We start from the raw sequence: 13,173 nt of genomic DNA, 5'->3' as shown, positions 1-13,173 counted from the left end.
CCCAGGGCCTCAGGCATGCAAGGCAAGTGCTCTACCCCTGAGCCACCTTCCCAGCCCTGTGCCTGTTATTTTTAAGGTAGGGTCTTGCTTTACACCCTGCCTGGGTTGTGATCTTCCCACCTGTACTTCCCTATGTTACGTTGCTGAGGACAACAGGCACATAACACTATTCCAACCATTTGCTCAACCTGTGGCAACGTTAACAGGTGTGAGTCATCATCACCAGCCGTTAGTTGAGATGAAGCATTGTGAACTTCTATGCCCAGTGTAGCCTTTAACCATCATCCCCTTACCTATACTCCAGGCGGCTAGGGTTACAGATTTGAGCCACTGTACCCTGGTATGGACTATGCTGAGTGAATTTTTGTGTAAGGCATAAAGTTTGTATTTATTTTCTCCTATATGAGGTTGATACGGTCCATTCTCCATAATTGTTCTGTAGTCATTTGTGCCGCCAAGATAGAATCTGAGTTTCAGGGTTTAGGAATAAACTAGATATATATGATTTCCCTGTGTGCCTTGAAGAATTGCTCCATTGAAGCATCTCAGTCTGGGGTCTTAGGAAACAGCACCCAGTGACCTACTTTCTCCTTGTAGACCCCACCTCCTACTTTCTGCCACTTCTGAAGTGGTCTTGTGTCTTTCATTTGCATTTACCTTATGGCTAATGATCTTGCACGTATTATTTTTGGAGAGGGTTTCATTGTTTGGCCTTGAACTCATGATCTTGAGGGTATACAGAGGCTGCAACCAACCACTGTAGGTCCCATGGCAGGGTATGAATCAACTTGATTGCAGGGTCTTGCTGCTAGAGTATATGAAGGCATGCATGAAACCACTGGTGTTGGAGGGTAACTGAATGCACAGATCCCAGGAGACATGGAGGTGGAGGCTCACAGTGCCTGGCTCTGAGAAGACACTGTCCCTCTGGAGTGCAAACTTGCACAAGGGCATCCATGAGAATCTAGCCTCTACTGGTACTCACTGAGCCCTAGGCAAATAGTGTAGAACTAAGCCAGAGTCTGGGGTTTTGATGTTCCTGACTTGAGATGATACCCGAGGCACATCCGAGTATCAGACACTCCTCATAACCTTTGGGTCAACATAAGCACAGGTCTCACATGATCAACACGAGAGCTGTCTATATGGAGTGGGTGTCCCAAGCATGCAGTGAGCACTGGAGCCTCAGAGGCTAAGTGAAGGAGAGGGTGTCAGCAAAGGTCACTGTGACGTTTGGGCTGGACAGGTTCTATAGAGGGTAACAAATCCATAAGCCATCGAAGAAAAGTCAGATAAACTGAAATGTTTCAAAGGAAATCAGTACAAACCTCCCTAAGATTCCAAAGATAAGCTGCAAAACTGTCCAGAGACAAAAGAGATTCAATAGATCAAGAATAGACCACTGAAGGATCTGAGAGGCACACAATCCAAAGATGTCAACAAGGAAAGAAAATGTAACTAATAGTTGAAGCTCTGTAAATTATGCTAGGTGTTAGGAAAATACACAGTAGGTCTGAGTTCATCTACCATTTCCACATTCTGAACTGCATTGTAGATTTGGGTATGGGACCCAGGAGCCTCACACATGCTGGGCCTGGTACTTTATTAATGAGTTTTGTGTTCAGTTCATTTCCACATTCTCAGTTCAGAGAGTTGTTGGCATGCATTGTGGGTAGAGGTACACAAAATTAGGAAGCCACTGTAGGAGAATTCACCAAAACATGTCTTATACTATGACCCTGCCATTTCACTTCTAGGTATTTCTGTAGTAGTTGTGCTCTTCCCTGTGCTAAATGACCGATGTAGAATGTTCTCCAATGATTCAATGAGAAGGCAGGCAAGAGAATATCTGTGGAAAAATTTCCATACAGAGCCATACTGGGGCTCTTGATGCCGTCCCAGGTCCTAGGGTGCCTTCTGCTTTTTATATCGGAAATGCCAGCTGTGACATGTAAACACCACGTGTGGGACAATGTGGAAATAGGCATCCATGTTTTTTTCTTTAACCCCCCCTCCCTTTTTTGTGCTGTTTATAGGGATTGAATTTAGGGCTTTGGTGCTGTTCCTTAGCTTTTTAACTTAGGATGTAATTGTACTACTTGAGGCACAGTCCCCTTTCTGGCCTCATTTTGTCTTAAGTGGTTTTTGTTTTTGTCTCTGTGTTTTCTCGCATGAGTTTCATTAAGATCTCCTTACTGTTTCCGGAGTATTATTTGGGCAAGCAGGGATGAGGTTAGAGTGGGTGAAGGAAGGAGGCAGGGAGGGAGAGGAAGAGTACAAACTATTCTTTTTTCATTTGTGTTTGCAGTTTATGAGGGAGCATGAAAGTCCACATAGACCAACCTTGGGTGGAAGCTTTGTGAAGATGGCACGTGTCTCTGAATTCCTGGCCTCCAGTCGCCATGGCCGTTTGCTGCCTCCCTGGTTTAAATTTTTTTTTTTTTTGTCTGCTGTGGGACTTAACTCTGGGCCTGGACGCTGTCTGTGTGCTCTTCAGCTCAAGGCTAACACTCTTACCGCTTGAGCCACAGCACCACTTCCAGTTATCTGGTAGTTTACTGGAGATAGTCTCATGGACTTTTCTGCCCAGGGTGGCTTTGAACCGCGATCCTCAGATCTCAGCCCCCTGAGTAGCAAGGATTACAGGCATGGGCCACTGGCACCCGGCCTGGTTTAAATTTTTGAAGGAAAGCTTGGTCAATGGAGTCAGGAGAAGACTGAATGTTTTCATTTAAATTCATCCGTCACCAACGGGATTGCTCTACAGGTCTAGGTCTAAGGGAGACTTGTGGAGAAAAAATGTTTTCCCGGTTTCTACCAGGAGAGTGGAATAATCAATAAACAATAATCAATAAACATCCACAGAAACCCAGCTCGCCTTTCCTTGTTTTGCTCCCTGGTCTGGGCTGCCCTCTCCTTCCCTCTCCCTCTTCCTCCCTTTCCCTCCCTCTTTCCCCTCCTGTCCTCTCCTATTTCCACACCTCGCAGCAGAGTCCCGGAAGTGGAGCTCAGGCCTGGCCAGGCCGGGCAGCGGGTGGCAGGCAGGCAGAGGAGCAGGAAACTCCCAGGGCAGGACCCAGATGGGAGGGCAGGCATGGGCGGCCGGGATGGCAGGCCTCAGTGGCAGGAAGGGCAGGCCTCGTCGGCGCTGCTTGAACCCAGGCTTGTGCCTGGGTCTCTAGGTCAGAGCACAAGAAGAGTGGAGCAAGAGTGGAAGTGAGGGTCTAGGGGCCGGGCTTGTGGGAGGACGCAGGGTCTTGAGGAGGGCAGTGCACACACTAGAACACCACCTGGTGAGAACCTGAACCCCGAGTACTGAGAAGAGCATGGTGCTCACACCTAGAGCACCATCTGGTGGGAATCAGTGGTCACTGCATCTCTGGTCCTGAGAAGAGGAGCATGGTGCGCATACCTAGAGCACCATCTGGTGGGACTCAGTGGTCACTGCATATCTGGTCCTGAGGAGAGAAGTGTGGTACGCACACCTAGAGCACCCTCTGGTGGGAATCAGTGGTCACTGCATCTCTGGTCCTGAGAAGAGGAGCATGGTGCGCATACCTAGAGCACCATCTGGTGGGACTCAGTGGTCACTGCATATCTGGTCCTGAGGAGAGAAGCATGGTACGCACACCTAGAGCACCCTCTGGTGGGAATCAGTTGTCACTGCATCTCTGGTCCTGAGAAGAGGAGCATGGTACGCACACCTAGAGCACCCTCTGGTGGGAATCGGTGGTTACTACACCCTCTAGTCCTGAGGAGAGGAGCATGGTGTGCACACCTAGAGCACCCTCTGGTGGGAATCGGTGGTCACTACACCCTCTAGTCCTGAGGAGAGGAGCATGGTGTGCACACCTAGAGCACTATCTGGTGGGAACCAGTTGTCACTGCACCCTCTGGTCCTGAGAAGAGGAGCATGGTACGCACACCTAGAGCACCACCTGGTGGGAATTAGTGGTCACTGCACCCCAGGTCATGAGGAGAGGAGGACAGTACACACACCTAGAGTGTTATGTGGTGGGAATCTGGGGTCACTGCACCCTGGGTCCTGAAGAGAGGAAGATGGTGTGCACACGTACAGCACCACCTGGTGGGAATTAGTGGTCACTGCACCCCAGGTCATGAGAAGAGGAACATGGTGTGCACACGTACAGCACCATCTAATGGGAATCAGTGGTCACTGCACCCCGGGTCCTGAGGATAGGAAGATGTGTGCACACATACAGCACCATCTGGTAGGAATCAGTGGTCACTGCATATCTGGTCCTGAAAAGAGGAGCATGGTGCACACACCTAGAGCACCTTCTGGTGGGAATCGGTGGTCACTGCACCCTCTAGTCCTGAGGAGAGGAGCATGGTGCGCACACCTAGAGCACCATCTGGTGGGAATCAGTGGTCACTGCACCCTCTAGTCCTGAGGAGAGGAGCATGGTGCGCACACCTAGAGCACCATCTGGTGGGAATGAGTGGTCACTGCACCCTCTTGGTTTGTGGGAAGAACAGAGCAGGAGAGGGGTGGGGTTAGGGCGAGGGGTTTGTGGAGCAGAGCAGGAGAGGGGCGGGGTTAGGGAGAGGAAGTGAGCAGCGCAGGGCGGGGCTTGTGGAGCCAAGCAGGAGAGGGGCGGGGTTAGGGCGGGGTTTGTGGAGACGAGCAGGAGAGAAGTGTGGTATGGTATGGGATGAGGCTATGCGGATGGGCCTGGCGGAGGGGTTCCTGAGGCTGGAGAGGCTGGGCTGAGGGACCAGCGGAGGGGCCGGCGGAGGGTCTCCTCAGGCCGGTGAGGTTGGGCGGAGGGAATGGCCGGAGGGTCTCCTCAGGCTGGCGGGGCGGGGCGGAGCGGAGGGGCCGGGGGAGGGTCTCCTCAGGCCGGCGGGGCTGGGCAGAGAGGCCGGCGGAGGGTTTCCTCAGGCCGGCGGGGCTGGGTGATCCAGCTCTTTTTATGTTTATTTTTTACACTGTTAATGGTTTAGATAAGATGTTTTATGTTAAAAGTGATGTTTGAGGGCTGGGAAGGTGGCTTAGTGGTATAGTGCTTGCCTTGCATGCATGAGGCCCTGGGTTCGATTCCTCAGCACCACATAAGCAGAAAAAGCTGGAAGTGATGCTGTGGCTCACATGGTTGAGTGCTAGCCTTGAGCTGCAGAGCTGAAGGACAGTGCCCAGGCCCAGAGTTCAGCACCCACGACCCCTTCCCATGTATATCTATATATATCATGGAAAGAGCAGGACATTTGTGTGTTATTTCCCTAGGGTTGCTCTGACACACCACTGCAGACTGGGTGGTTTAGAGATCTGTGTTCATAGCTCTGAAGTCCAGCAGCATGGAATGAGTGTCTTCTGGGTCACATTCCCTCAGGAGGTACAAGGCACTGTGAGTTCTAGGTCTTCTCTCAGCTTCTGACCCTGTGAGAGCAGAGTGACATCTCTGCAGAGGATCATCCCTGGGTGCATTTCTGGGACCCAATTTCCCCCTTGTAGGGGCACAATAACAACAGGAACTGGAGTTGATCTCCTGCCAAAAGCCCATTTCCATATAAGGTCACATTCCCAGGTACCGGGTGATGAGAGCATCCATATATGAACTTTGGGAACACAACCCATTACAATGTTCCTGCTTCTCCTGGCAGCCTCTGCTTCCCTATTGACCTCGTGACTCCTCTGGGGCCCCATCTCCTTCCTGGCACCCAGCAGATCACTGCTGGCCGTGACTGCTGGCCTGAGCTGACACTGAGATAATTCAGTGAGAGCTGGTGTGGGGCGAAGGGTCTCCTAGACTGTTAAGGTCCCAGACTGTGTGAGGAAAATTAAGCCGAGAAATTGATCCTTTACTAAAAACAAAGAGAGGCCATGAAGGGAGACCTTAAAACATATTTCACATGGACTTACGCCCTATGTCATAGCCTTCCCAATTAGAGCAGTGCCTGCCGTGCAACGTTGTGCATCCCACCCCGTGATCGATTGCCTCCTGCTTCAAGGGAGTCGATGCCTCAGTGTACACATTGTGTATCCTCCTGTAGCTATCTCTGTAATAAAGCTCCTGTAGCTGTCTTTGTAACAGCCCCCAGCTTCAAGGATGCAAGGCTATATGACATCATGTTTCTAGAATATACAAACCCCAAGAGTAAGAATATCCACTTGCTTTGTGTGGGGACCCCAAATTTGCCCGCCAATTTAAGCCAGAATGATAGGTTAGTTCCAACAGTTCCTAGGAGTCGGACTGTAACCCACCGGCCACGGACATAAACATGCAACCCTTATGTGGTGTTACAATCCCGTTGGCCACCTGTGCGTGGCCAGGCTGGACTATGTGGATGTTGCCTTTAAAAACCCTAGCTTGTGGGTTGTTCAGGGTCGCAGTTTCAGCTCCCGAGTCTGTGCTGTGTCCCTGGCCGGTTAGCTCTCCACTTCCCCAATAAAGTCATCTTTTTCGTGAGGCTGTCTGAGTGGTGGACTCCTTTCCCTGTAACACTGGGTCAAGACTGCTCTGGGGTTCGGACACTACAGTTTGCAGCAGGATCAAATAGAGGCTAATCTGTCTTTGGCACTGAGGCTTTGGGACACTTCATCAGGACTTCAAGTTTTACAGTGTCCTGGGCAGAAGTAGCTGCAGCTACAGGCTAGGAGGAGGAGTGGAGCACTGTAGGGGTGGGGCAGGAGCAGGAAGTGAGCGGTCCAGGGGCGGGGCTTGTGGGACGCCAAGGGTCCTGAGGACAGTGTGCATACCTAGAGCACCATCTGGTGGGAAGCAGTGGTCACTGCACCTCTCTGGTCCTGAGATGAAGAGGATCATGTGCAGGCCTAGAGCACCATCTGGTGGTAAAGATTGGTCACTGCATCCCCTGGACCTGAGAAGAGGAGGATCATGTACACAGCTAGAGCACCATCTGGTGTCAATCAGTGGTCACTGCACCCCCTGGACCTGAGAAGAGGACAGTGAACACACCTAGATCACCATCTGGTGGGGATGAGTGGTCACTGCACCCCTCTGGTCCTGAGACGAGGGGGATCGTGTACACAGCTAGAGCACCATCTGGTGGGGATGAGTGGTCACTGCACCCCTTGGTCTTGAGGAAAAGAGGACAGTGAGCATGCCTAGAGCACCCTCTGGTGGGAAACAGCCCTCATTGCACCCCTGGTCCTGAGGAGCAAGGTGCTCACCTGTCTAGCGTGCCCTCCGGTGGGAATCAGCTATCACTGCACCCTAGGTGCTGAGGAGAGGACAGTATGCAAGCCTAGAGCACCCTCTTGTGGGAATCAGTGCTCACTGCATCCTCTGGTTTTGTGGGTGGAGCAGAGCAAGAAGTGAGCAGTGCAGGGGTGGGGCTTGTGGGAGGACCTGGGGTCCTGAGGAGAACAGTACGCACACCTAGAGCACCATCCGTTGGGAATCAGTGATCACTGCACCCCTGGCCTGGAGAAGAAGAGCACAGTGTGCACACCTAGAGTGCCCTCTGGCAAGAATCAGTGCTCACTGCACCCTCAGGTTTTGTGTGCGGAGCAGAGCACGAGAGACGTGGGCAAGATCCCAGAAGTGAGTGGCCCACGGGCGGGGCTTGTGGACTGGCAGAGCACTAGAAGAGAGGGGCAAGAGCTTGGAAGTGAGGCAGAGCTTGTGGAGGGTCAAAGCTTGAGAGGGATGGGGCAAGCGTGCAAAAGAGCAGATCAATGGGGGGGGCTTGTGGAGGGGCAGAGCACGAGAAGGGAGGGGCGAGAGCTTGGAAGTGAGCGGTACAAGGACGGGGCTTGTGGAAGAGCAGAGCACAGGAGGGGTGTGGCAAGGGAGCAGAAGTGAGGAGTCGGGGGGGGGCTAGTGGGAGGCCCTGGGGTCCTAGGAGGATGGTGTGCACACCTAGAGCACCATGTGGTGAGAATCAGTGGTCATTGCACCCCCTGGACCTGAGAAGAGGAGGACAGTGCACACACCCAGAGCGCCCTCTGGTGGGAATCAGTGTTCCCTGCACCCTAGTCCTGAGAAGGACGGTGCACACATCCAGAGCGCCCTCTGGTGGGAATCAGTGTTCACTGCACCCTCTGGTCCTGAGAAGGATGGTGCACACACCCAGAGCGCCCTCTGGTGGGAAGCAGTGGTCACTGCACCCCCTGGTGGTGAGGAGGACAGTGCACATACCTAGAGCGCCCTCTGGTGGGAAACAGTGGTCAGTGCACCCCCTGGTGGTGAGGAGGACAGTGCGCATACCTAGAGCGCCCTCTGGTGGGAAGCAGCCCTCATTGCACCCAATGTCCTCCATGGACGGTGCGCCTGCCTAGAGCACCTTCTGCCTAGAGCAGGGAAGTGCACAGCCCAGGGGCAGGGCTTGTGGAAGAGCAGAGCACAGGAGCATTTTGGGTACATGTTAGGGTGCATGTAAGGCTCACTTAGAGTACACGTTAGGGTACTTGTTAGGGTACATGTTAATGTTTACCACAAATTTTAGGGTTGAGGTACATAGGATGTTAGAGTTAGGGTACATGCTGGCGTATGGATGTCAGTCAGGGTAGATGTTAGGGTGTGAGTATGGACCAGAGTTAGGGTGTGTGATGGGTTATGTTAGGGAACATTTTAGGGTACATGTATGTGTCAGGACTAGGGCCTGTGTCAGGTTACACATTTGGGATACACATAAGGTTACCTGTATGGTTTAGACAATGTATTAGAATTTAGAGTATTTATTAGGGGATGTGCTACGTTTAGGGTACATGTGAAGTTATAGTTTGTTAGGGTACATTCAGGGTACATGTACAGTTTATAGAGTATGCGAATGGGTACTTGTTACCATATGGGTTCGTGTCCAGAGCATGTTTAGTGTATTACAGTATATTGGGAATCTGTTAGGTTTAACATACATGTTAAAGTAATGGCACATATTAGGGTATGTGTTTGAGTCCATGTTAGGGTATGTGTTAGAGTTAGGGTACTTGATAGGGGATTTGTTAGGGTTACGGTACATGTTAGAGTGTGTGTTAGGGCACATATTATGGTATGTGTTAGAGTTAGCATACTTCACAGGGGATTCGTTAGGGTGAAGGTTCATGTTAAAACTATAGCACATGTTAGGCTATATGTTAGGGAACATTGAGGGTACATGTTAGGGTGCATGTAAGGATACTTGTGTGGTTTACAGTACTTGTTAGGGGATGTTAAGGTGCATGTTAGGGTACATGTTAGGGTTAAGGTACATGTTAGGATATGTTTGAGTCACGTGTTAGGGTACATTTATTTTTTAGAGTACGTGTCAAGGTATTTGGTGTATATGTAAAGGTCAGAGTTAGAGTATGTTAGGTACATTCAGGGTACGTGTAAGGTTACCTGTATGCTTTATAGAGTATGTGTTAGGGCATTTGTTAGAGTATGTGTGTCTAGAGTATGTTTAATGTGTTAGAGTACTATTGGGAAATCTGTTAAGGTTAAAAGACATGTTAAAGTCAGGGCACATATTAGGGTGTACATTGGGTTACTTTCGGGTACAAGTTTGAGTGTATTTAAGGGTATTTGCATGGTTTTGAATAAGTGTTAGGGTCCTTGTTAGGGTATGAGTTAGTGTTTAGAGTACATGTTAGCAAACGGGGTATGTTTTGTCACATGTTTGGGTACATGTATGACTTGAAGTACATGTTAGAGTACTTGTTAGGATACATGTAAATGGTTAGAGTGTGTGTTAGAGTACGTGTTTGGGTATGTGTTAAGGTTACAGTTATGGTTTGGGTTAGGCAACATGTTAGGAAGTATGTTGGGATAAGTTTAGGGTACTTGTTAGGGTATATGTAAGCTTTAAAGTACATAATAATGGTTAGGGTCTGTGTTAACCAGTAGGGTACATGTTAGAGTATTTGTTAGGGTTTGGCTTAGGGTTAAGGTATGTATTACGGTATGTTTGGGGTACATGCTAGTTTACCTATAAGAGTACCTGCATGTATTAGAGTGCATGTAAGAGTAGTTGTTACCACACATTTTAGCATTTAGAGTATATGTTATGGCATGTGTTTGAGTTAGGATGAAGTTTATGGTATATGTCAGGGTTTGTGTTAGAGTTCGGGTATTTTTAGGGTTAAGGTATATGCTATAGTGTATATTAGGGTTATAGTTTGGGTTAAGGGCAAGTGTTAGGGTATGTGTTAAGGTGAATTCGAGGTAGATCATAGGGTGTACGTAAATGTACCTGTATGGTTTACAGTACTTGTTAGGGTACTTGATAGAATGTGACACTGTTTAATGTTGAAATAATATTTTGAGGTTAGAGCACATTTTAAGGTACATGATAAGATATGTGTTAGTTATGGTACATGTCAAGGTATGGGTTATGGTTAGGTTACAAATTAGGAGGTTAGTATGGGCCAGAGATAGGGTATGTATATATGTTAGAGAACATGTCAGGATACATGTTAGGATCACGGCAAGTTATAGGCTACTGTTATGCCATACATTTGGAGTACATGTTAGGCACATGTATTATTTAGAGTATGTGTTCATAGTTAGGCTACATATCAAGATATGTACTAACGTTAATGGTTCATGTTAGGATATGTGATGGGGTATGTGTTAGGTTTAGGACATGTTTCAGGGTATAAAGTTTATGGCTTTGTTAAAGTTAACAGATGTGTTAGGGAATATGTTAGATTACATTTGGGGTTAGAGTGCTTGTAAGGGTACCTGCATGGTTTTGAGTATGTTCTAGTGAACTAATTAGGATATGGGTTTAGATGATGTGTTAGGATTAGGGTACATGGGTAGGGTATGCGTTACGGTTAGGGCATGTATTAGGGTATTACTTAGGGTTGGAGTTTCAGTTAGTGTTAAGGTTCATTTGGGTACATATTAGGGTGCATGTGAGGGTATCTGTATGTGTAAGAGTACTTGTTATTGTATGTATTAGTGGCTAAGGTACACGTTAGTATACATGTTGGTGTTTGCCTTAGGGCATGTGTAAGGGTATTAAGGTTTGGGTTAGTTTTTGTGTTAAGGTATGAGTTAGGGTACATGTAAGGGTAACTATGGTTTACAGTACATTTTGTTAATATATCTGTTATGTATTGGGGTATGTGTTAGGATATGTGTCAGGGTATGTGTTGGGGTACATGTTAGGGTATATGTTAGAGTTAGGATAATTGATAAGGGATTTGTTGGTGTTATGGTCTGGGTTAGGGTTAGAGCACACATTAGGGTATGTTACAGAATGTGTTAGTGTTAGGGTACTCAATTGGGGTAGGGTTATGGTTACTGTTAGGGTTAGGGCACATGTTAGGATATGTGCTATGGTACATTGGCGGTACCCATTGGGGTACCTGTGTAGATTAAAATATTTGTTAGGGCATATTAGGGTGTATATTAGGGTATATCTTAGGGTTAAGGAACATGTTAGGGTATGTTGGAGGTACATGTTAGAGTACATGTATGGGCACATGTATTTATTAGAGTATGGGTTAGGATGCTTGTTAGAGCATGTGTTAGTGGCTAGGGTACATGTTAGGGTTTATGTTAAGGTCAGGATTAAGGTTTTGGTTAGAGTATGTTAGGGTACATTCAGGGTACATGTAAGGGTTACCTGTATGAGTTATAGAGTATATGTTAGGGTTCTTGTTACCATATGTGTTAGTATCTAAAGCATGTTTAGTGTGTTAGAGTGAAAATACTATTGGAAAATCTGTTATGGTTAAGATACATGTTAAAGCTAGGACACATATTAGGGTGTATATTAGTTTACTCTGGGGTACATGTTATGGTGCATGTAAGGGTTCCTGTATGGTTTTGAGTATGTGCTAGAGTACTTGTTAGGATATGAATAAGTGTTTTGAGTACATACTAGGATACATGGTATGTTTGGCACATGTTAGGGTAAATATTCTGGTACATGTGTGACTTATAGTACGTGATAGAGTACTTGTTAGGAGACACATTAATGTGTTAGATTTAGGGAACATGTCTCAGGGTTATGGTTATGATTTTGGTTAGGCAACATGTTAGGATGTGTGTTGGCATAAGTTTAGGGTACTTGTTAGGGTATATGTAAGGTCTACAGTATATGATAGGGTTAGGGTACATGTTATGTCTAGGGTAAATGTTAGCATATCTTTTAATTTTTATCTTCGGTTAGGGTATACATTAGAGTGTTTGGGGTACATCCCTCCTCCACCTGACCTCCCTCCACCTGATCCCTCCTCCATCTGACCCCTCCACCTGAGCCCTCCTCCATCTGATCCCTCCTCCACCTGATCCCTCCTCCACCTGAGCCCTCCTCCACCTGACCTCCCTCCACCTGATCCCTCCTCCACCTGACCTCCTTCCACCTGATCCCTCCTCCACCTGACCTCCCTCCACCTGATCCCTCCTCCACCTGACCTCCCTCCACCTGATCCCTCCTCCACCTGACCTCCCTCAACCTGATCCCTCCTCCACCTGATCCCTCCTCCACCTGATCCCTCCTCCACCTGACCTCCCTCCACCTGATCCCTCCTCCACCTGACCTCCCTCCACCTGATCCCTCCTCCACCTGACCTCCCTCCACCTGATCCCTCCTCCACCTGATCCCTCCTCCACCTGATCCCTCCTCCACCTGACCTCCCTCCACCTGATCCCTCCTCCACCTGATCCCTCCTCCACCTGACCTCCCTTCACCTGATCCCTCCTCCACCTGATCCCTCCTCCACCTGACCTCCCTCCACCTGATCCCTCCTCCACCTGACCTCCCTCCACCTGATCCCTCCTCCACCTGATCCCTCCTCCAACTGACCTCCCTTCACCTGATCCCTCCTCCACCTGATCCCTCCTCCACCTGACCTCCCTCCACCTGATCCCTCCTCCACCTGACCTCCCTCCACCTGATCCCACCTTCACCTGATCCCTCCTCCACTTGACCTCCCTTCACCTGATCCCTCCTCCACCTGATCCCTCCTCCACCTGAGCCCTCCTCCATCTGACCCCTCCTCCACCTGATCCCTCCTCCACCTGACCTCCCTCCACCTGATCCCTCCTCCACCTGATCTCCCTCCACCTGACCTCCCTCCACCTGATCCCTCCTCCACCTGATCCCTCCTCCACCTGACCTCCCTCCACCTGATCCCTCCTCCATCTGACCCCTCCACCTGAGCCCTCCTCATTCTGATCCCTCCTCTACCTGATCCCTCCTCCACCTGAGCCCTCCTCCACCTGACCTCCCTCCACCTGATCCCTCCTCCACCTG

Source organism: Dipodomys spectabilis, unplaced genomic scaffold (assembly GCF_019054845.1).
Source record: "Dipodomys spectabilis isolate Male_0828 unplaced genomic scaffold, ASM1905484v1 ptg000385l, whole genome shotgun sequence".
NCBI lineage: Eukaryota > Metazoa > Chordata > Mammalia > Rodentia > Heteromyidae > Dipodomys > Dipodomys spectabilis.
Note: the sequence above shows the minus strand (reverse complement) of the source record.